Below are 21,536 nucleotides of genomic sequence, written 5' to 3'. Positions count from 1 at the left end.
AGAGTGCAGAACAGCAACTACACTCAGCGTCTCCTGGGTAACGCTAGCTCCTAGGAAACTCATTTGCTAGGCTTTGCGTCCATGGCAAGTTCTTCCTTTCGGGCTTGAGACTCCCTTAATTCCATCTTCCATGTCCATAGGATGAATAGGAGCCATGTTTTGGTATCAGAAGGATAAGGCAGCAACTGAGGCAGCGAGATGAGCACAAAACAGGCATTAAATGTGATCCATGCGCTGAAGACGTCAGACTCCATTCCCACCCCCTCAGGAAACCTTTTTCAACAGTCTTATTGTGGAGAATCACCAAGAGTGTCAATCCTGCTATTTCACCTCAAAATTAACAAAGGTTTCTGGAAGCTGTCTCCACTCACCTATAAAACCGTGGCTGTGGAGCATAGAGCCCTTCACAGGTGGGAAGGCCCCTCAGCCCTGCAAGGCCCATGTCAGGTATAAATATATCCTTAAAGAAAATGGCACAGCTCTTTTTTTTTTTTTTTCCAAGGAGCTGCTGTTGGCTGGGTTCTTCATCCATTGAGGGATGTGTATAGATCACAGTAATGCAGTCTTGTCTCCCTCAGAGATGAGTCTGCCAGCGGTGGGAGTCTGTGAGCTCAAGCATGGAGAAGGGATCTGATCTATGTCCTGTGGTCTGTTCCACATGAACGTTTGAGTGACTGTCCCGTGAGCTTTAGACGCTGGGCCCCTGTGGACTATGGAGAGCAGATGAGCAGTCTGAGGCTGACTCCGGGGCTTTCCGTCAATTCCCAGCGGCAGGTGGAGCATGTGTCTTACAAGAAAAGCAAACATGAGAAGAGGCATGGGCCCAGCTAACTGCATTCCTTGCACTGTCCCATCCCTCGTGCGGCCATCCAAGGAGGCAGGTGCTTCCGCTGTGGCCTTTGTAGACGGGAGAACCAACCCTGGGTGAGGATGGAATGATTGCATGCCTTGTCCGAGAGAGCAGGTGTCATTGCAAGGATTTTAATCTAGCATTCCAGATCCTAGTCTTCCTGTCAGCCCAATGACGTAAGCACGGTCCCAGCCACACAATGCTTCTGAAGCTTTTGTTGGTGAGAAGGAGCAAACTGATACCAAGGTTGGGGCTAGCACAGAAATATGGCTGGAGGACCCCAAGTGGGGAAGGAAGGAGCCAGTGGCACCCTTAGCTGATCTCAGTCCAGCTCCCACTGCATTCAGACTCAGGATTGTGATAGTTCTCCATAACAAGAGGCCATCAAGCCTCTACTCCAGATAAACACAATGGAAACACAAGTTCCCCATGTGTAAGGTGTATGTGGGAACAAGGTGTGAGGGTGTCAACTTCCTAAGGAGAGATGGGGGAACAATTCTCCCGGGACACCTCTCTTCTTCCTGGACCTTGGACCCTCATTAGATTCTTGCTCTGCAAAGTCTGGCTTTCACCTCCTGTTGTCAGCCACCATTTTAAGCCAGAGTCTTTTTGAAGCAAAAATAGCAAAAGGGGAAATTATCTTCCTGGCCTGGTTTAAAAATATCGTTGAAACTGCAGTCAGTAGGAACATCTACAGGCCGTGTCCACTGGGAAACTCATGAGGGTTGCCTGACAGGACTTCAGAATAACCAAAGGGGCCTTCTACGGGCCTCAAATGTCATGCAAGCTGGAGTTCACTATTGTAGCATCAGCCTCAAGGACAAAAGGAGGTGATAAAGTGGGTGTATTTATATGGGGAGTTGAATGGAGCTAGAGTTTGAGATGAGAAAATATGATAGCAAACACTGATTTGTTTTGGTTCAAAATGAAATATTCAAATACTTCTCTGTTTTTATTCTTCTTGGGTCCTTAAGTTGAGGACTTCAGCTAAGTCAAGAAAGCAGATACAATCTCTAGAAGGTGGCATCTGTACTCCTACTGAGACAGTCTTTGCTTTCAGACTCTCTTAGATGTACAGAAGCTGCAGAAGCCAGCAAGACCGTCTTAGAAAATTCTGCAGATCCCAAGAACAGAATTACCCTTCCTGGTGATACCGCCCCACCCTGTCTGCAACAGGGCAATGATTATGGAGATCACAAGCAGAGAATGACAGGGAGGCTAAGGCAGCTGGGAGAGGAGCCTCCTGGGGGAAGGACACGGGAGCCCATAATTTGCTAGCTCTGTGAGCTCCCGTTGCTTCATGCCTGTGTTCCCAACTCTTCTGTTGCTATGATGAATACCATGGCCAAAATCAGCCACAGGAAGGGAAGGTTGATTCAGACTTCCGGTGGGTTCCCAAGGGTTCCAGTGTGGTATAGTGTGGAAGGCATGGTAACAGGAGCCAGGAGTGGCAAAGTCACACTTGAGCAGCAGACGGGAAGCAGAGAACTAAACCTCAAAGCTACCTCCAGTGCCCTGCTTCTTCTGGCAAGGCTCCACAACCTCTCCCAAACAGCACCCCCAACTGGGGACAGCATTCAAATACCTGAGCCTGTGGGGACATTTGCCATCAAAACCATCACAATACCAGACTCCTAAGAACCCCCTGGAAACCTCTCTCTTGTTGCTTCCTGGAAAAAAAAAAGGGGGGGGGGTAGAGATTGGGAAAGTCACTTGCCCTGTGACTTCCTGCTTAGATCTTTCTTGTATCCTACAAGAACTCACCTCCCTGAGCCCTACAGGAAAGAGAGGAGGTCACTGTGCCATGTGAGAAAGAATATTTACAAAGAAAACAAAGATGCCTTTCAGGGAGCTCATAATTCAGCATTCTGGAATTTTGCTTTATGACATTTCTTTCTAGCATCATTTTATTTTCTAAAATACTTCTGGAGGACCTTAGTTGGTATTGCCTGATGTCTGTAAATTGTTCTTAGGAGGAAGAACGCCCTATCAAAGGATAAGGCTCTGGACCATGTATGCAAGTTCTATCTTATATGAAGGTTGTGAAGTTTTCTTCTTAAGGAGATCACACCTATTCTTCTGAAACGGAGTTTTTCCAAGTAATGTTCTAGCTCATGAATTGTCTCCTTTGTCCAAAAGCAGGATTCATGACACTTGGTAGCTGGCTGTGAGCAGGTATACTGAGTCCCTGCCCAGGGAAGCTTACAGTCAGGCTTATTACTACGTGGTACTTGGCGATTCCAGTAAACACGGTAAGTGTGGGGTGCTCATGGAGCAGACGGGCTACAGCAGTTCAGCAGTGTTAGCGTCTGTGACGCCTTTCCACTGCGTAGTGTGTCTAGTGACAACGTGGTTCACAGGCAGGGACTAAAGGTCTTCAGGCTGAACACTGCTGTTTGTTCATCCCTATATTTTTGAGTTTGTTTTTGTTTTTGTTCTTGGTTAATTAACCCAAGTACAAAGGAATGTTGTTGGTTTTTGTAAAACTTTCTTTTACATGGACCTTGAGTGAAATTAACACATTAATTCTAATAACTTTTGACTGACTGTCTCCAGGTTTTACAGGTTACCATACTATATGCAAATCTAATCTTTTTAAAGCCTATATATAATTTCCAGTTTTTTCTAATATCTTGAGACAAAAAAAAATGGACAGGTGAGGAAGCAAGAGATAGCGAGGCTAGTGAGATACCCTCTGGACAAGCGTGAGGACTGGCGTGCAGAACCCGGTAGCTGTGTGAGAAGCCAGGCACGGTAGCAAGCCCTGGATCCCAGCACAGGGGAGGCAGACGCAGAAGGATTCCTGGGGCTGCCTGGCCAGCCAGTCCAGTCAACTCAGCAAGTCCCAGGTCCCAGTGAGGAGACCTGCCTAAGAGAGAGAGAGAGAGAGAGAGAGGAGGTCCGGGGGTCTGACACAGTACAAGCAGGGCAGTGTGGCACGTGCCTGTAGTACCAGCACTGGGGGATCTCTGTGATTCAAACCAGCTGGCTCCACAGGGCAAGTTCCAGGACAGCCAGGGCTACACAGAGAACCCTAGCTCAAAAACCAAACAAAAAAGAAGGAGGAAGGTGAGGGTTCCTCCTCCAAACCTGATGGCCTGGGCTGGATCCCCAGAACCTGCAAGGGAGAGAGAGAGAACAGACTCCCACTAGTTAACCCCTGACCTCCCAGGTGCAGTGGCACTAGTGCGCACAGGCACGTGCCTTTGCAATCACGTGTGCACACGCATGAGCACGTGAGCACGCACATACACATGATTTTATTTACTGCTACATAATCTGGTATGTCCTTCTTTGTGCACTGAGGGCACCGCAGTCAAATTTCACGTTACCTACAAGTTCTTGTATACAGTGATATGTTCTCCGTACTTCTAGCTTATACACACACACGTGCAAAATGATGAGCATAAAATAAACTGGAGTCCTCCCTGTCCTTTAATGAGAAGAAGCCATGACAGCACAGTCCAAGTGGAGGCCATCCTCCTGAGTACCACGTGAAAAGCCATTTAACTGTGGCCTGTGGCCTGTGAAATGTCATTCAGCAGCAGATTCACAAGAAAGCCAAGTGGTTCTTTGCACAGTTAGGGCTGGAGCTAGTGTGGTGTAAAAGGCAAGAACAAAGCAGTCCTAACAGAAAGGATGGCCTTTCCTTATTCCTAGACTGTAGAGTCTCCAGGAGGAGGGAAGTCTTCCCCGTGGTCCGTGCTTCCCTCTGAGATGATGCAGCCAGCAGGCAGCCACTGCAGAGGATGCCAGTCCACCTCTCACCAGTCTGTCAGCTCCTACTGGCATCTAGCCCCTTTCTACTGTAGGCAGTAAGGCAGGTATGGAACTGAGTGAGTCCCCGAGAAGTAGGGGGTCTCTCCAAGAATGGTGAAGATATGGAACAAAGATCTTGGAAAGGGGATATCTGTGCATGAGGGTATCCATGAGAGAAAGGGTAATAAGAAGAAACGTCTGTGTCAAGTTTGCTTTCCCAGGACTCAGGCTTTGAAGGGCCTTGCCTCGGGAAGGATAAGGGAGCTGAGCAACTTCATGAAGTACCTGTTTCTGGGCTTGAACTGCTTAATTTCTGAGGACTTTCCGAGCCTTTGAGGAAGGCCTCTATTTACCTCTTCGGTGATCCTTGTCTTGTCTGAAAGGTGGTGAAGCAGGGTAGCTCTACCCATGAGCCCTGGCTGCACCATCGCTTGCTGGAGATACCCATTAGGGTAGAAAAATAAGGGTCCCTGCTGCAATCCAGCCACATGAGCTATGAGGGTATCAGAAAATAACAGACACAGGAGGGGCCCTCGGCAACCAGAAGACTGAGAAGGGCCAGCTTCAATCCATGTTTAAAGGAACTCTGGCCTCTGGATGGGGAAAGGGCCTACTATTGCTGACTCTTTAGTGCTGTGATACATTACAAAATCAGCTTCAGAAAGGGAGAGGCTACTTTGGCTCACAGTTAGAGGTACACAGTCCATCGAGGTGAGGAAGGCAAGAAAGTAGAAGCTTGAAGCAGACAGTCCACATGATGTAAAATTAAAAATATGGTGTTTTCCATACTTACTCAAGCTCCCAAATAATGACAAGGAGACCTTTATATTTATTAATAATAGCTTCAAGCACTGTAGCTGGGCAGATATGCATCTATTCTAACCTGACTAAGCTGGCACTAGCCTACTTCCCAGCCTGTTATCTTCTATCTTAGTCTCGCCCTGGTTGGTCCTTTTCCATCCGTGTCCTCATGGCAACTCCCAGGTCCCACCTGAGATCCTTTCTGTCTCTCTGAGCCCCAGAAGTCCCGCCTTACCCTCTCCTGCCCAGCTATTGGCTATTGAGCTCTTTATTAACCAATCAGAGGGTGTTGGAGAACAATATTTACACAACATTGAGGCAGGAGATGCTTCATAGAAATGACAATGCCAATGTCCAGACTACAACCAGATCTCTGGGTGCAGAAGTCATTTGAATACACAGTGCAAAAAGCACTCCAACCAGTGGCCTCTGCAGCCAGGAATGGAAATGCCTGTGCTCAGCGAGGCCCCTCTCTCTCTCTTACATACGCTAGGACCTAAACCTGGAGAATGATGCCACCCTCCCTTGGGGTGGGTCTTTCCACCTAACCTCCTGTGGATATTCTCTCACAGAAGCTAACCTAATCTAAATAATCCCTGAAAGCTTACCTCCCAGGAGAATCTAGACCTTGTGAAGTTCACAGTCGACACGAACCGTCACCACAGCCTAGCTCGATTATCAACCTGTTCTAGAAAAGTCAGCCATCCTCAAGTCAGCTCTAGCCCACTGACCTGTCTGAGACAGAAAGGTCAGGAAGTAACATACCTTGCCCATCTCTCTAGGCCCTCACGATATAGAGGCCGGCATTTGTGACTTCCACTGTCACTAAAGAAGACAGAGACTCAAAATGACTGTGGCAGAATCTGTCAGTTGCCAACAATCATTTATGCTCTGTCCCTCTTTCTAATGAAGCCCAGATGTCACCTGGCATCCAGACTTCTCTGCATGAGCTGGTGACCAGCCCAGCAGGGAGGAGTCAGTCATGACGTCCTTGGCCAGGCTGGTGATAGATTTCTAGAAAATGGGAAATGTTGTGGTTTCACCAAAAGAGTTTCCAGAAAAATCTTCTCTTTCTGATAAAAGAAACAAATCTGCTCCCGAGGGACAATGTTAACTCTTCTGTGAATCTAGGCAGCCAGTGCCCATTCATGCGGTCCCCAGGTTACAGGTGCAGGCTAACCCGCTGAGGAAGGCGAGCAGAAACACTAGGAAGAAGAGGCTCTTCCTGTACCCTGCTGCTGAACTCAGCCTCTCCGGGTCATTTTAAATTACAGGTTTTTAATACAGGATATAAAACATAATCTTGTTTGTTTGGTGACCAGGTTGGATTTCTCTTTGGTGCAGCCTCAAACACCCAGCTAGGCAGAAGAGGAAGCTACTTGCCTGAGGTTAACCTGGCAGATTTAGATAGAATTCGGTGGTGGGGCACACTGCCAGCCCCAGCACGTAGGAGGCAGAGGCGGACAGATCTCTGCATATGATGCCAGCCTGGCCTACAGAGAGAGTAGCCAGGGATACATGGAAAAGAAAACTGTCTCAAAAAACAAACAAACAAAAAAACACAAAATTCAAGCTGTGTGGAATGCCATCTTACCCTCTCCTCTGCCAGGGTAGGTGACAAAGTGAGAGCGACCCTGCAAGCTTCACTGGGCGCCTTCCTCACTGAAGTGGTTCTCCATTCTAAGCACTCAACTACCTAGTTCTAAGAAAAATAAATAAGTCTCTGTGATAACAATTTTTCAAAGAATACGAAACAGTCTCCTTTCCCCTCTATTTTTCCTCTATGAAACATCGCAAGTGATTCTTATTCTGTCTACAGTGTCAAGATAACAGGATTTAATTACCAAATTTATATACCACCAGCACGACATAAATGCATTGGCCTGAAATAAAATGAATGCAGTTATTTTCAAAAAAGAGAGAAGAAAGGCTGCATCAATATGGTGACAGCGGACACCGAGATGATGCTTTTATTTGCTTTATCTCCTTGCAGGAAGCAGTTAAGCTATTTCAAAGAGATTATTGGGTTTTAATGATCCAGGGCATTAAAGATGCCCTCTCAGCAGTACTGGCACTGTACCTCAGGTACAGAGGTAATACTTCAAGAAATAATGGCCTCTGTTTTCCCTATGCTTTCCTACTGACCCTCACAGGAGGCTCCCATCATGTCCTTCGCTTCATGTGGGCCATTGACTGTGGCAGTCAGAGAATGCTCTTCTGGTCTCCTGGGAGATCCTTCTAAGCTGGGACTCAACAGCAGCTTTCAATCTCCCCAGAGAACACCAGCATTGGTGTGGAGCACTGTCCTGAGAGCCAGAGAAAGAAGAAAAAAAGAGGCGTGAATGAGCATACTAAAAGTGCCTTTAGATATGTGAAAATAGCCTTGACAGAATCCCCACCACACCCAAGGCTGCTCCTGATGACCAGAATCCAGTGACATCACTCACTCAAGAAAACCAGACAGTCCTAGAACCCCCATGATGCTCACTGCACAGCATTTAAGCAGAGACCAAGAGCAGTGCTCTGCTCTGCACATCTGGAGAGACCCCACCTTGAGCTGCCTGTGGCTAGAGAGTCTCCCCCAGGATCCTGACCCTCAGTCGGAGACTCCTGTTAAAGACTGGACCTGACCTTCAGCTAAGGTTCGTTGCACAGGTGAGCAGCTTTCAGGAGACAGGCTTAGGACCACAGTTAGTTAGGCGTTGAGAGTAAGCCTTGTGTGATGAGCCTCAGCATAACAAAACATAACTATCGTTATGCTCACTACTTGTATTTCCCTTTTTGCTCACAGCTAGGAGAATGGGAACTTGGGAAAAAGGGTGGGAAAATCAGGCAAAGAGACCTCTGAGTTTGTACTGAAGAGTTCCACTAACAATGCCTCACAGCTGCCCTCTGAGGCCTCAGGCTATCTTCATCCTGATTAGATCCAAGTTGTGAGAATCAAGGTCTCTCTTCACTCTCCCAGCTGATGAGCTTCTAGAGACCAGGTGGGCAGAGCCGCTAGCTCTGATGAGAACAGAGAACAACTATCTCAGCCAGAGAAGTTCCTGTGATGTTTTAGACTCCGGACTGCCACAGACGATTCCTTTTGAAGAAACAATAGTCATAATGCGTGAGTCAGTGCTGGAGATCCAAAGCAGGCTCTAAGCACTCACACTACCCCTGAGCTGCTCCCTCACTCATGATCTGTAATTCAAGTTTGAAGTTAAGGACCAAGGCAATGTCTTCGTTTCGTGAAGACCAAGAACCAGAGATGGAGAAGTTAAGGTTGGGAGATGGTGGTGGAAGAGACAAATGAAGCCAAACCCAGTCTCCTCCCTTACTGCTCCTGGTTCCTCTTGATGGGAATGTCAGTCAGCCATAGAAGGCAAGGAACCTTGAACACCAAGCCTCCAGAGCAGCAGCCACGCTGGTCGGCCACTTGCCCTGCTAAGGCATCATTAAATGACCCCCTTTTCCCAGAGGGAGATTCCTCTTACATCTTTAAAGATTTGGTCTGCATTCCAAACCAAGTCTGAGCTGAGCACCTACCTAGGCCACAAGCTCCTGATGTCATACACAAGAGTTCCACTTGGGAGACGTTTCCAGGGAAACATGAAGGAAATAACTCGGTGAACCATCTTCCTGTGACGGCTAAGAAGCATCATAGCTTTAGTGCACAGTTGAGTTTTGCAGTTCTGAGAAGTGTTAGGAAACAGCTTCTAAGGTCATGACCATTTGGCTAACATGGGCAGGGCTTTGGTTCTTTGTCCTCTGGGACACTTCTGGGCCATGCAGCTGGGAGACTCCACCCAAAGTCTTGATCTTCTGGAGTTCAGAACACCAGCATCCGGGCTGTTGTATGTGCCTAGCCCAGGGTGGGCCAGAGGCCTAGCAGCTGTAAGCAGGCTACATGGGAATAGCGTGGAATTAGAAGAAATACAGGTGGAAGCCAGTGGGTGAGGGAGCCGAGCCCTTGTCCCAAAGGCAACTTCCTGAGTGCATTGGTCGTGGGTAAGAGAACTTCTGCCAAAGTGAACGTCCCCGCAGACCAGGAAGCTGGGGGGAGGGAGTGCCGTAGCTACTAAATGCACAGAGGCACCGAGACATAGACTGTTGCTTGCTATGTTACTGCTGTTTGGAACTTTACATCCTCTAAAGGCTCTTGTGTGGGATGAAGGCTTCATACCCAGCTTGATGCTATCAGGAGACAGCAGAAGACTTTAACAGGCGGGGGTGGGGGGGTGGAGGGCTAAGAGCTGGCTCATCTGCTGAGTGCTCCCTGTTCTCACAGAGGACCCAAGCTGGGATACAGGACTCACCATGCCTGCCATAGCCAGCCCTGAGGGATCCAATGCCACCTTCTGACCTCTTCAGGCACCTGAACACACATCGGCATACTGCCCAACAAACGTGCACATAAACTCTAAAAACAATTCAAATCTTTGAAACAGAGAGCAAGTTGGTCCTGGTGGGAGGTCCTTGAGTTGTTCCTTGAAAAAGTGTGTGGAAGGTGGAGAGATGACCCAGGGTTAAGAGCGCTTACTCTTGCAGAGGATCTGGGTTTGCTTCCCAGATGGCCACTAACAACCACCACCTACAACTCAAGTCCTCGAGGATACAAGCAGTTCTTCTGCTATTGGGCAGGCACACGGTACACATGCATACAAGCAGGCAAGGGCTTCTACATGCAAAATAAAACCTTTTTAATCTAAAAATAAATAAATGAAAGGAGTTGTGGGACCCTGTCCTTCCCTTGTTCACACTCTAGCCATATGAAATGAGCTGCTTGTCCACTGCACATTACTCACCATGGCCAGCTGCCTCCCCACAGGCCTGAGCAACAGGGCCCATCATCCATACCCTTAAGTCTCCAAAACTGTGAGCCCAACAAGCCTTGTCAGTTTACATGCTGGCTACATCAGGTATTTTGTTACAGTAGCAGAGAGCTGACTAACGTGATTAGTAAGGACACATCCCTAAACTGTGTTTGCCATGCAGCTACAGAAACAGTTCTCAAAGAAGTTACATAGTGAGCCCTCCACCGTAATGAAAGAAAGAGAAAGAAAGAAAGAAAGAAAGAAAGAAAGAAAGAAAGAAAGAAAGAAAGAAAGAAAGAAAGAAAGAAAGAAAGAAACTCAGTTGTAGGAGAAAATCCTTTTAGAGAAGTAAACCATTTCATCCCAGCTCTTTCATGTGGAAACTAAGCCACCTGGTACAAACTCTTCAGTCCTCCCAGGCATCAGTGCTCACGGCTGTGAAATAGGGATGATAACAGTAGGCCTTCCCTAGTGGAGAGGAAGGAGGCCTGCATTTAAGGCACCCAGCCTTGTGACTGCAAAATTAAACTAACGGTCGCTATTGTTGCCATTGATTCGGTCTTCACACACCTCAGGAGTGTTCTGGACCTAAGAGGAGCTGGAACAAAAAGCTCCGAAGGCACATCCTTCCATCCATCAGTGTCTCAGTAGAGTCTGCTTTGGTGGCTTCACCGGGTTCTGGGGCAAGAGCAAGGTCTGGTCTGAGCAGCTTGGAAACCAAAGTCCCAGGAAGGGAGCATCACACATAAACCATGACTGGGTCAAAGAGGGAGCTGCAGACTCTGCTGTCCCAGAGGGAAGGCTTGAGTTCACCTAAGCGAGGAGCAGCCCCAGGAAGTCTGCCTCTAAAAAGACAGGTCATGAGCAGAAGATGCTTCCCAGAGAGGCTTTGCGCTCCCTTCTCAAAGGTCCTTTTGTTCAGTTACAATGGGAGTGAGGACTCTCCTCCCTCAGGAGGAGAGCACTACTGAATTTTCACTGCAGGGAACTGGGCAAGCCCACGCTGCGGAGAGATGCTCGCTGAGAGACAAGGGTAAGACCAGGAAGCCCACCCTGGGAATGTAAATACCTACAGCTCAGCCAAGCTCAGTATTTGGGCCTTAACACACAGAAGCTGACTTCAGCCCCCAGACTTGACACAAGGCAGACACTGCTTGCAACTCTGTGTTTCAGAATGCTGAGGCTCATGGATGGGCAGCCAGCCACGGGTTGGGGACTGAATGTCCAGGGTGGATTCAGCTGGTCACCTCATGAGGGCCTCTTGGTGTCACATAGTGGGCGAATGTATGTGAGAGGAAAGCAGATGAGGTGATCTTCAGAACTTGTTCTCAGAGTAACTGATCTAGACCGTTCTGCAACACAAGGAGTCGTCCTTCGTGTGGGTGTAAATCAAATGCTGATCTGTACCCTCCCCCAATAGCTGGCTGCAATCCTTGTTCTGAGACTCTCCTATCTCAACAGTGAGTAAACACGGCTCCCCAATTGTCCCCTGATATGCCAATAAAGCAGCTTACAGCCAATCGATGGGAGGGAATAGAATAGGGCTGCACTTCCTGCCAGCCAGGGGAGGGGGGAGTGAGAGGAGGATGTAAGGGATTCAGCCATGGGCAGAGGTCCAGGCAACATCAAGAGAAGAGCTGGAGCAGGAGAGCTACAAAGTGCAAGTATCTCTGGGATATATGCTAGGAGGAAGCCAAATTAGCTTTGAAGGTTAATAATAGAGTAATAATTGCTTGGTTATTGTGTTATGAAGCTTATTAAAGAAATATAATAAAGTTTTAATTATTTTAATGCTAGCCAGGAGAAGAGAGAAACAGAGAAACAAACACAGTTTTATAAAAATAACTTTAGCACTTCCACAAGAGCACTTATAACATCATCGCCTCTTATGAGACCTGCCACCTTTCACCAGACCCTGACCTTTCAATACCCTACACGGGGGACCATGGGTCTAGCATACGGACCTTTAGAGGATACACCCAAACTGTACCCAAACCACAGCAGCCCCTCCCCAAGAGCTGCTCAGCCATTAAACTACTGAACCAGAATCCTAAGTCAGGCAGTGTCCTGAACCTGTGTGCTAACCAGTGGTCTGCATTCCCCTGCCATTTCTTAGCCCTTGCCCTTGCAGTCATGAAGCTTCTTGTCCTCTGGTGACAAGGATGGGAGCATGGGGACCTGAGAAGCCAGTGGGTGCTGGCTGAGGAGCAGAGCATAGTCACTTCAGTGATATGAGTTGCTGACCAGAAGTCTCTGACTGTGCTGGCTAGCTGCTTGCTTTGCCTGCCTGCTGCTGTCCGTGTGCAGCAGACACAGATTTCTTCATCACCTCCCAGCTGCACCTCCTGTGTGTCTTCCCTGTATATCCAGCCTGTCACTTGGTGGAGTTACACCAGCCACCCACTCCCTATGTCCCCAGTTTCTGGTCCTCAGCTGCCCTTCTCCAGCCTGGCGGGGGCGTCCTCCTCCTCCTCCCCTTCCATACAGGGATCTGAGTCAGTGACAGCCAGTGGGTGAGAAGAAACAGAGAAAGCAAAATCAAAAAATAAAAACTCCCGAGGGCAGTAACAATTAATATTTAACTTGAAATAGTGCAGGCTATTCATGTGCAAATCGTATGCAAATCCTATGCAAACATTCTCCACACTGGCCCAGTTGTTATTCTGCAAACCTGCTGGGCAGCTTTGAGGGCATGGGGGGAGGGGGGAGTCCTCATGCCCTAAATGTGCTCCAGGTGCTCTGAACTCCAAATCATTGAGAGGGGACCAGCTGGCCCCAGAATCCTCACCACAGAGAATCCCTTCCACCCCTTAAGGCCATGTGTCTCCTGCCTAGGGCAGCGTTCCTAGCCCCACATCTCTGCTCCTTTGTCCCTCCCGAGAATTCCTGCCTGAGGGTGGCCCTTGCCCTCCTGATGACTAAGCTTATTCTCTGTGTAAGAGCTTCCACTGCAAAGGTTCTAGGTTATTTCCATACACGGTCCTTGGTGGAGTGTCAGTCTCAGAAAAAAACCCTCTGCCCAGATATATTTGGTCCTTGTGGAGCTCCTGTCCTTTCCACGTCATACTAACTCCCCTTCTGCTGAAGGTTTGGTTATGAGTCTTAGTATCTGTTTTGAAACACTGTTAGGTAGAGTCTTTCAGATGCCTTCTGTGGTAGACTCCTGTCATACGTCCAATGCACATCTAGAACCTTAGCTCGGATGTAGCTCATGGTAGCTCAGTAACCAATTGGTTTCCCATAGTAAGGGGAACAGGGACTATTTCTGACAGGAGCTCAATGGCAGGCTCTGTGACCTCCCCACCCCCCAAGGGAGGAGCAGTCCTGCTAGGCCACAGAGGAGGACTCTGGAGATACCTGATAAAACAGGGTCAGATGAAAGGGGAGGAGGTCCTACCCAATTAGTGGACTTAGAAAGGGGCAGGGAGGAGATGAGGGAGGGAGGGTGGGATTGGGAGGGAATAAGGGAGCGGGATACACCTGAGATACAGAGTTAATAAAATGTAACTAATAAAAAATTAAATTAAATTTTAAAAAAAGCACTGAGATGATATGAATAAATAAACAAACAAACAAACAAACAAATAAATAAATAAATAAATAAAAAGAACTTCCACAGCTGACCCTTGAAGCTGCTCTGTCTACTGGCCTTCCTGCCCTACCCTTCCCACTGACCGACCTTCTCAGGCCCAGAGTCAGGCATAGCTTGTATGGGCCACGGTCAGCCTCACCGGACTCACTGGGTAGAAGTGTGGGCAGCCACACATGCGCAGAACATGAGGACAAGCCCCTCCTGTGTTTCTTATTGTTTCCTCTATGGCAAGAAAAAAATTCAGTCTCCCACTTCTCCCCAGGTTACCCTCAAGTCTAGAGGAACTGGGAACTCAGACCCCACAGACCAGGCCTGGGGCCTCGAAGTGAAGGCAGAGCCACACTCAGATGCCCCTGTCTTCTTCCAAATTGGGAGCTTCCTGAGAGGAAGTCAGCTGCAGGCCCATGCTCCCCACCATCTGTTGCCTCTAGCCACATCCATGCTGGGAAAGTAAGCAAAGGACCCAGAGAGGAGCCTTGTCTTTCTGCACACCCAGCACGTGCCCCAGCTGGCCAATCATAGAGGAGACTCTGGAGAGGTCAGCACAGCTGGCCCGTCATCACCGGAGCAGTGACACCTGCCCTCCGAGGTAACTGGGACAGTTGTCCTGAGATCCAAAGGGTTTATGCATTGACCCTTTCTGGAATCCTAGAGCCTGAGTACAGAAGTGGGAAGGCAGGAGCTACCCAAGACCAGGGTCACGTCGTCACTTTGTCCATCAGATGGGAAGGGATGCTAGAGAGCCAGTCCTGCTTGTGTGTCCTGCAAGACTTTAAAGTTCTGAGATTGCTCCACAAGAAACCGAGGGTCATGTGAGTGGTCACGCAGGTAGGTGACATCATGACCAAGCAGAGGGAATGTTGCAGGATTTTCATCACACTGTGAACACTGAGATTGTGTTGTGTTGTTTACTGGAAAAGCAACAACTATTTCTAGTTGTGGTGTGGCTCAGCCCTAGCACACAAAGCTTTCTGCTTGACTGTTGTGAACAGGATGAAGTAAAGTCCCTATATCAGGAGGCAGCACAAGCAACCAGTGGACAGGGAGTGAGTACAGGAAGAGAAAGTCAAGAGGATGCACAGGAAGAAGAAAGGAAGGACATGAGTGTGAGGGTTTTCTGAGGCGATGTGGGTAAGGAGCACGGCTTTTTCTCTGGGGACATTGGTTAAGGAGGAAGGTCAGCTGGGTGCTTTCACCCCAGCCTCTGACTCCTGCGTCTTCATTGGTAAAAATCGAAGGATTGAGATTTTGTTAAAAAAACAACAGGGGAACAGCACAGAGCTTGTGGGTGAAGACAACTCTTTAAGAAGGCTGTCTGAAGATGGGTGTGAGCTAAGATCGAAGAGTGAGGGTGATCATTTTAAATGGAGGAATTGCAGAGTGCTGGGGTGGAAGCTGTCTGGCCCGAATCTAGGGAGCTGAGCCCTGGCATAGTCACTGTGGAGCTTTACACGATGAATCCCTGATTGTAACTGTAGGCTCATCCCACCATGTCTATCATGAGCATCCCACACCCGGCACTGGTGGGGCATGGGAGCAAAGCCTTCACCCTGGGGCGTCCAGACCAATGGAAGGTGTTCCTGAGATGGATCCAAAACCTAACAACCTCAAGAAGGAAAAATGAGACGTTGACCACATCAAACACTAACCAGAGGTAACTTGTGAGGTTTAAAAGTGCACCCCATTTTCAGAAATATTAAAACATAGAGGAAATGGGAACCTGAGATCTGAAAGGCTATAAAAATATTATTTATAGTAGCACAACAATAGGAATTGAATATGTAATGTGATAGCATAATAACAAAGGGTGTTCAATTACAACTCCTGTAGGTGCAAAAAACAAACAAACAAGCAAACAGACACAGGCAGCTATGCCATTCACCTGGCCCCATGAGACTTGGGTCCAGTGCCACATCGGCACTGAGGCTGGGGAGCCCCCGCTCCTGTGTGTCCCACTTCTTCTCTTTCCTCATTTCACACTAACTTCATGCGTCTCTCCACTAGCCAGTTTACTCCATCACGCCTTCAGCTGGACCGACCCAGTCCCTGAGCTGGGTCAGTTTCCTCACAGCTAACTGCCAGGTTTATGGCTCCAAATTGCAGGGGAAGAATTTCAGTTTGCCCAACTGTCCAGATACCAGATACATGACTCACTGCACCAAGGAGGCACCCAAGAAACCATTGTCTCAAACAAGACCAACGTTTCTTTTTCTCCTGTGAAATGTCCGGTTGCTGTGCTGTGGGTTCTGCGAGGGTGGCGTTTAGGACGTAAGCTCTTCGCAACCTTTATCCGTCATTCTTGTGGCAAGGACTTTGCTCACAGGGCTCCTAACACATACCACACCCACATCCTCACCACCTGCAGAGGCGGGACAGAGGTGCTCAGCAAGAATAGAATCAACCCAGTCAAGAACAATTACATTTATTTGGAGTTAATTAGGATTACAGTGTGGAAGGGTGCTGAATTTCTGATTTTTTAGCTAAAAATTGACGTAGGTGCTGTAAACCTTAAACTGTTGTATGGAAGAAAACGCAGCAGTCTCTGCCTCCAGCTTCCTCCAGGCATGTAAAGAAAGGGATCCATTGTGCAGGACAGCAGAGGTTAGCAAACAACATTTTAGCAAGCTGTAGTTTGGTCTATCCAAGAGAATGGCTTGGTTCAAAGGTTTAGCTGAAGACGGATCTGAGATTTGCTCAGCAACAGCCCCCTGACTCCATTTCAAGTGCCCAGAATCCATTACTACATTTTCATTATGATTATTGTCATTGTAATCTGCATTCCCATGGCCAGAATTTATTCCTGGGACTAAGCCTAGTTTCAAAGGAGCCCAGAAAAGGACATCCTTGTTTGGTAGACAGCTGGCCTCATCCACTACCTCTGACCAAAGTAAGCGGGTTGGCTGTGGTGGTAGGAGGGAAGGAGGGACTACCTCAAGCAGGCGTGTGGACAAAGCTCACCAGGTTCACAACGCCCTGGCCGGCTTCATGCCTCATGTTGCATTATATACCACAGCGTCCGTCTCCTCAGGTAGATAGACACTTCCTGTGGGGAGGCCGGGAGGATGGGCTGAAGTGTGTGCCTCACTTAGAACCAGCGCAGTTAAGGGAGCGAGCAGCTCACCCCTTAGGTGTGAGCATCCAAAAGGGGCGTGGCTCTCCTTCTCTGCCAGCTGAGGTTCTTGAGGAACCTTCCACTCCCAAACATGCCCACCCTGTTATACCTGGGTAGAACCCAGGAACCTGATTTTTTCATACCAGGAAGTTTGCCGCCAATGACTGAGGAGCTGCACTCTGAGAGACAACACAGAAGAGATGGGCACGTCTTGGGCTTCTCTAAGTCCAACATCAACCCCATGCCCTCAGAGACAATTTTTCAGTCTGCCTTTCTCTCTTGTTTTCCAGGGCGATAGAAGATGGGATGGGATCTGTAGGTCAGAGCATTACTGTGGGAGTTGCTTGGTCTGGAAATTTGATGCGGAGTGCCTCTGAGCCCAGCTCAGAGGTGACCTCCTTCTGCTAGAAAGACAGGAGCCGCCGGGGCAGCCTCTGCCGCCCTCTCAGTTACCAAAAGGTGCAGACCCACCATAGGAGCCACTATTAATAGGGGCGCTAGGCGTGGCCACAACCACACGTATGAAATGCCTCCCCAGGGAGACAGTTATTCCCCAGAGAGCCCGGGTCATCTCAGGCTTGACTTGGTCTTGGCTGATCCCCTCAGACATGACTGCTGGGCTCCAAAGAGTAAGGCAGAAGACTGGACACTGATGGCCTGAGTTCGGCCCTCCGGCCAGTCCCTCAGTCCCTGCACCAGCCCAGAACAGCCTCGGTGTGTGAAGAACCCTGACTGTGTGTTTCGTCATTATAGAAGGAATACAAAATGATCTGAAGTGGGTTTTGAAGATACAGGAAGGCACAAAAGAAAAACAAAAGTCAGCTGTGACCCTGCTATCCAGAAATAACGATTATTAACATTTTGGAGTAGCGCACTCCGAGTTTTCCTGTGCATACATTTGCATAAAGCTGGGCCCATCAAACCCGGATTCCATCGAATCCCCAGCCTGGAATGTGCTTGCTCCACTTAGCAGCACACCATTTCCCGCAGCAAGCGTCCTCTGGCAGCCTCGCTTTCAACAGCCTGACCTTTCCCAGCATATGGGTGCGCACCAACCGGAACCACAAACTAGTTCTAGTTTTTGTTTTGGTTTTAATTTTGCTTTTTCTATTGTAAATCTCATTATATGTCAGTATTGGCTTTCTAGAATCAATTCTGATACATTAAATTCTGAGGTCCTTAAAATATACTTTTAAGAAATTTTAGCCACAAATTACAGATATCAATTAACAGGTGGGGTGTGGACGGGGTCAGGGTGAGAGGAGGGTGGTCCTGACCTGAGAGCTGTTTGTCCTGGCCTCATCCCTGACACCTCAGAGTATCAGGAGAACCTTGTCTCTCCATCCCCAAGTCCCCCAAGCCCAAGGAGTCCCTTCATAATCCACAGACATGTCTCTTCTGTGGTGATATTCAGCCCATTTTAGGAACCTATGCAAATCTTTATCTGGCCTACAGCAATTACTTCTGAAAAAAACAGACTTTTGACAGAAGTACATTTAACTTTTTTAAAAATAGCATTTTTTTTAGTGCATGGTATTATCATTGTTACTTATTCAAATGTGTTGCTGGAGGAGGAGGTGGAAGGGTGATGTTTGCATTGGCATGGCAACCATGACTAACTGAATTCTTCCCAGCCCATGATGGCTTCTATGAATTAGGTGGGCCCAGAAATGGATTTTCCTCCTTCTAAGTGTCAGGAGCTTATGGTAGAGGAAAGGTTACCTACGCATGACCAAGGCCTTTCCTATGTTATTTCTATTTTCAGTTTGTGCCTCTTCTTGGGTGAGGGGTTTAGTTAGTGCATCTCTTCTGACTCCAGCATACGGCTTCTTGGTCTGCAGAGACCTCTTTGGGGCTGTAGACCAGGACTTCTAGTTACTGGAATGGCTAATGCACATTGGGCCTTCCCAATGGCACCAGACTCTTCTCATAGCTTTCATTTAATTCTTAACAAGATGTGTGAGGTGGGTACTGTTCTTGCCACCCCTCTTTTGTTTTAGTTTCATTTTGTGGTGCTGAGAACTAAAGCCAGGTGTGTGTGTGTATGTGTGTGTATGTGTGTGTATGTATGTGTGTGTTGTATGTGTGTGTGTATGTGTGTGTGTGTATGTGTGTATGTGTGAGTGTGTGTATGTGTGTGTGTGTATGTGTGTGTGTGTGTGGGTGGGTGGGTGGCAAATGTTTTCTGCTGAACTACATCCCCGTCTTATAATCCTTTTACAATGTCTTCATCTGTTTGTTTGCTTGCTCTTGCTTGGGGCTGCTGAGGGGAGAGTTGAGACAGGATCTCATGTAACTAGGCTGGCCTTGAACTCCTGGCCCTCCTACATGCTGTCACACCTGGCTTATTGTGCTTCCTCACATAGATGAGGAAATGGAAGCGGTCCTTGCATGACTTCCTTGCAGAGGCCACACCATGAGGGAAGGCATGAGCTGTGGGAGCCGAGAGTCCATCCCCGGCTACTCCTGCTGACCTAGGAAGGTGTGGAGGGTCCTTCGCCCACAAGGATGGACAAGCACAGAATTCTCTCACATTTCAGGCAGTTATTCCAGCTCAACTGATGTAATAATGCCTCCCAGCTGTGACCAGGCTTTGTCTCCTGGAGGACTCGGTCAGCCTGTCAAGTTGACAAGATTAACCAGCAGCCATCGTTCTTTCCTCTGGACTCAGAGTTTATCTCTTGCCGGAGAAAAGCATCCTTCCCTACTCGTAGGCCCCACGTGCAGGTGGAGCCAGCTCCATTCTAGCTCAGGCCTGACCCATGGTCAAACGATGACTACACGAACCAAGCCAGCCCCATAGGAACCATGCTGTGCTCTGTGCACTGGCTCTGCCAAGCTGATGAGTTCTAACTCTGGGTCTGAATAGGCAACCAGGTAAGGCAAGCCTTCCTGGCCAGCACCATCAGCACTAACAGATAAAGATGCTAACCTGGACTGTGCCGTGCCAGATCTGTCACTTTTAGCTTTTCCAACCAAATGAGCTAAACAATTCCAACATTTTCTTTTAGCCTTGCTTAGATTTTTTTTTTAAATGGGTTTCTTATTCCTTGTTTCCAAGAGTCAAGTCCCAATTGCTCAAGCAGGGGATTCCTCTAGGCAGGGTACTCTAAATATGGTGTTTCTCCTCCAAGTGTGTAAAAGAAGACAGGTACATACCAACCAACACACACAAATGCACACACATGCATGTGTGAGAGATATGTATATGCAGTTCGCCTCCTCAGACCTGGGCCATGTTTCCAGACTTTCTACTTTCAAATAATTCAGGCAGCCAGCACCAGAAGTGGGAAGAATTCTCTCTTCCTTCTCCCGACCCCCATGTTTGCCAAAGAAGTTACAGATCTTGAAAAGAAAACACAGAGTGTGCAGGGCACTCTTCTTCGCTGGATGCTTGTGGCTGCAAGTCTGATTTTACTTGGCAAAATGTGGAACCAGAAACAACAAGGGCTATAGGGAAAGTCACAAAACTGTTCTCTGTGTTTCTTCCCGGGGGTTCCACACAGGGCCAAGCGCTGGCACAGCTAATGCAGGTAAAACTGACATATTGCCCATTTTCCTCACAGAGGGTGTAGGGAAATCAATAAAATATGCAAATAAGATCTCAAACTTGAGAGCAAGGAAGTGTGGGTATTTTAAGTTCCCTTGATCCAGACAAATGCAGCCAGGAGGAGTTTCTTCAGCAGTTTTTGGCACCTGTCATTTATAGGGAGGAGGAGTTGGGCAGCAGTGAGCAGCGGAGAGACTCATCCAGATGCCAGCAAGACCCTTGCTCACCTGTGTAGGCCCTGTCCTTCCTAAAGGGCCTAACTGATCCCAGAAGCCACGTGAAAGTCACCAAAGTCAGGATGAACTTGTCAGATTGCACCCTGTTCTTCATGGCTGCCACCGACAGTATTTGTACTACTGCTTCCTTGCCGCCTGTTGGGAAGACCTCTCTTTCTGTGGGAGATCACAGAGCTTCTGAGCCCTGCTCTGACAGGCCACTGCTTCCCAGAGACGCAGCCTCGGATCCCGCAGCAGAGGCTGACTTCAGCCCTGACAGCTTGTCGCCATGGGAGGCGGCTGTTCCTTGTTTCCTTATGTACAGGCTGTAATAGGAATCCTCTAAGGCTCAGAAGTGAACATGAACACTAGCTAACAGGCCCGGCCTGATGAGGTGTACCTTCCAAGCCAGAATGCTGGAAACTGAGGCAGGTTGGTCTCTTTGAGCTAAAGTCCAGCCTGTGCTATGTAGCCAATTCTAGACCACCCAGGCATAGTGAGGCTGCCTCTAAAAGGCAAAGCAAAACTAGACAAACAAAAAATCCTAAAAGCTAAACGCTATTAGGATCCAGGAGTGGTTCAATCACAGACATTGTTCTGTGATTCTGTGGTCAGGAAGCTGAGGCAGGGTCATTACAACGAGATAGGGAGATCCTGTGAAGAAAGAAGGTCATTACAACGGGATAGGGAGATCCTGTGAAGAAAGGAGGTCATTACAATGAGATTGGGAGATCCTGTGAAGAAAGGAGGTCATTACAATGAGAGAGGGAGATCCTGTGAAGAAAGGAGGTCATTACAGTGAGATAGGGAAATCCTGTGAAGAAAGGAGGTCATTACAGTGAGATAGGGAGATCCTGT

Source organism: Psammomys obesus, unplaced genomic scaffold (assembly GCF_907164565.1).
Source record: "Psammomys obesus unplaced genomic scaffold, mPsaObe1.curated_primary_1811, whole genome shotgun sequence".
Classification (NCBI taxonomy): domain Eukaryota; kingdom Metazoa; phylum Chordata; class Mammalia; order Rodentia; family Muridae; genus Psammomys; species Psammomys obesus.
The sequence above is the reverse complement of the archived record's forward strand: the minus strand, read 5'-3'. Positions refer to the sequence as shown.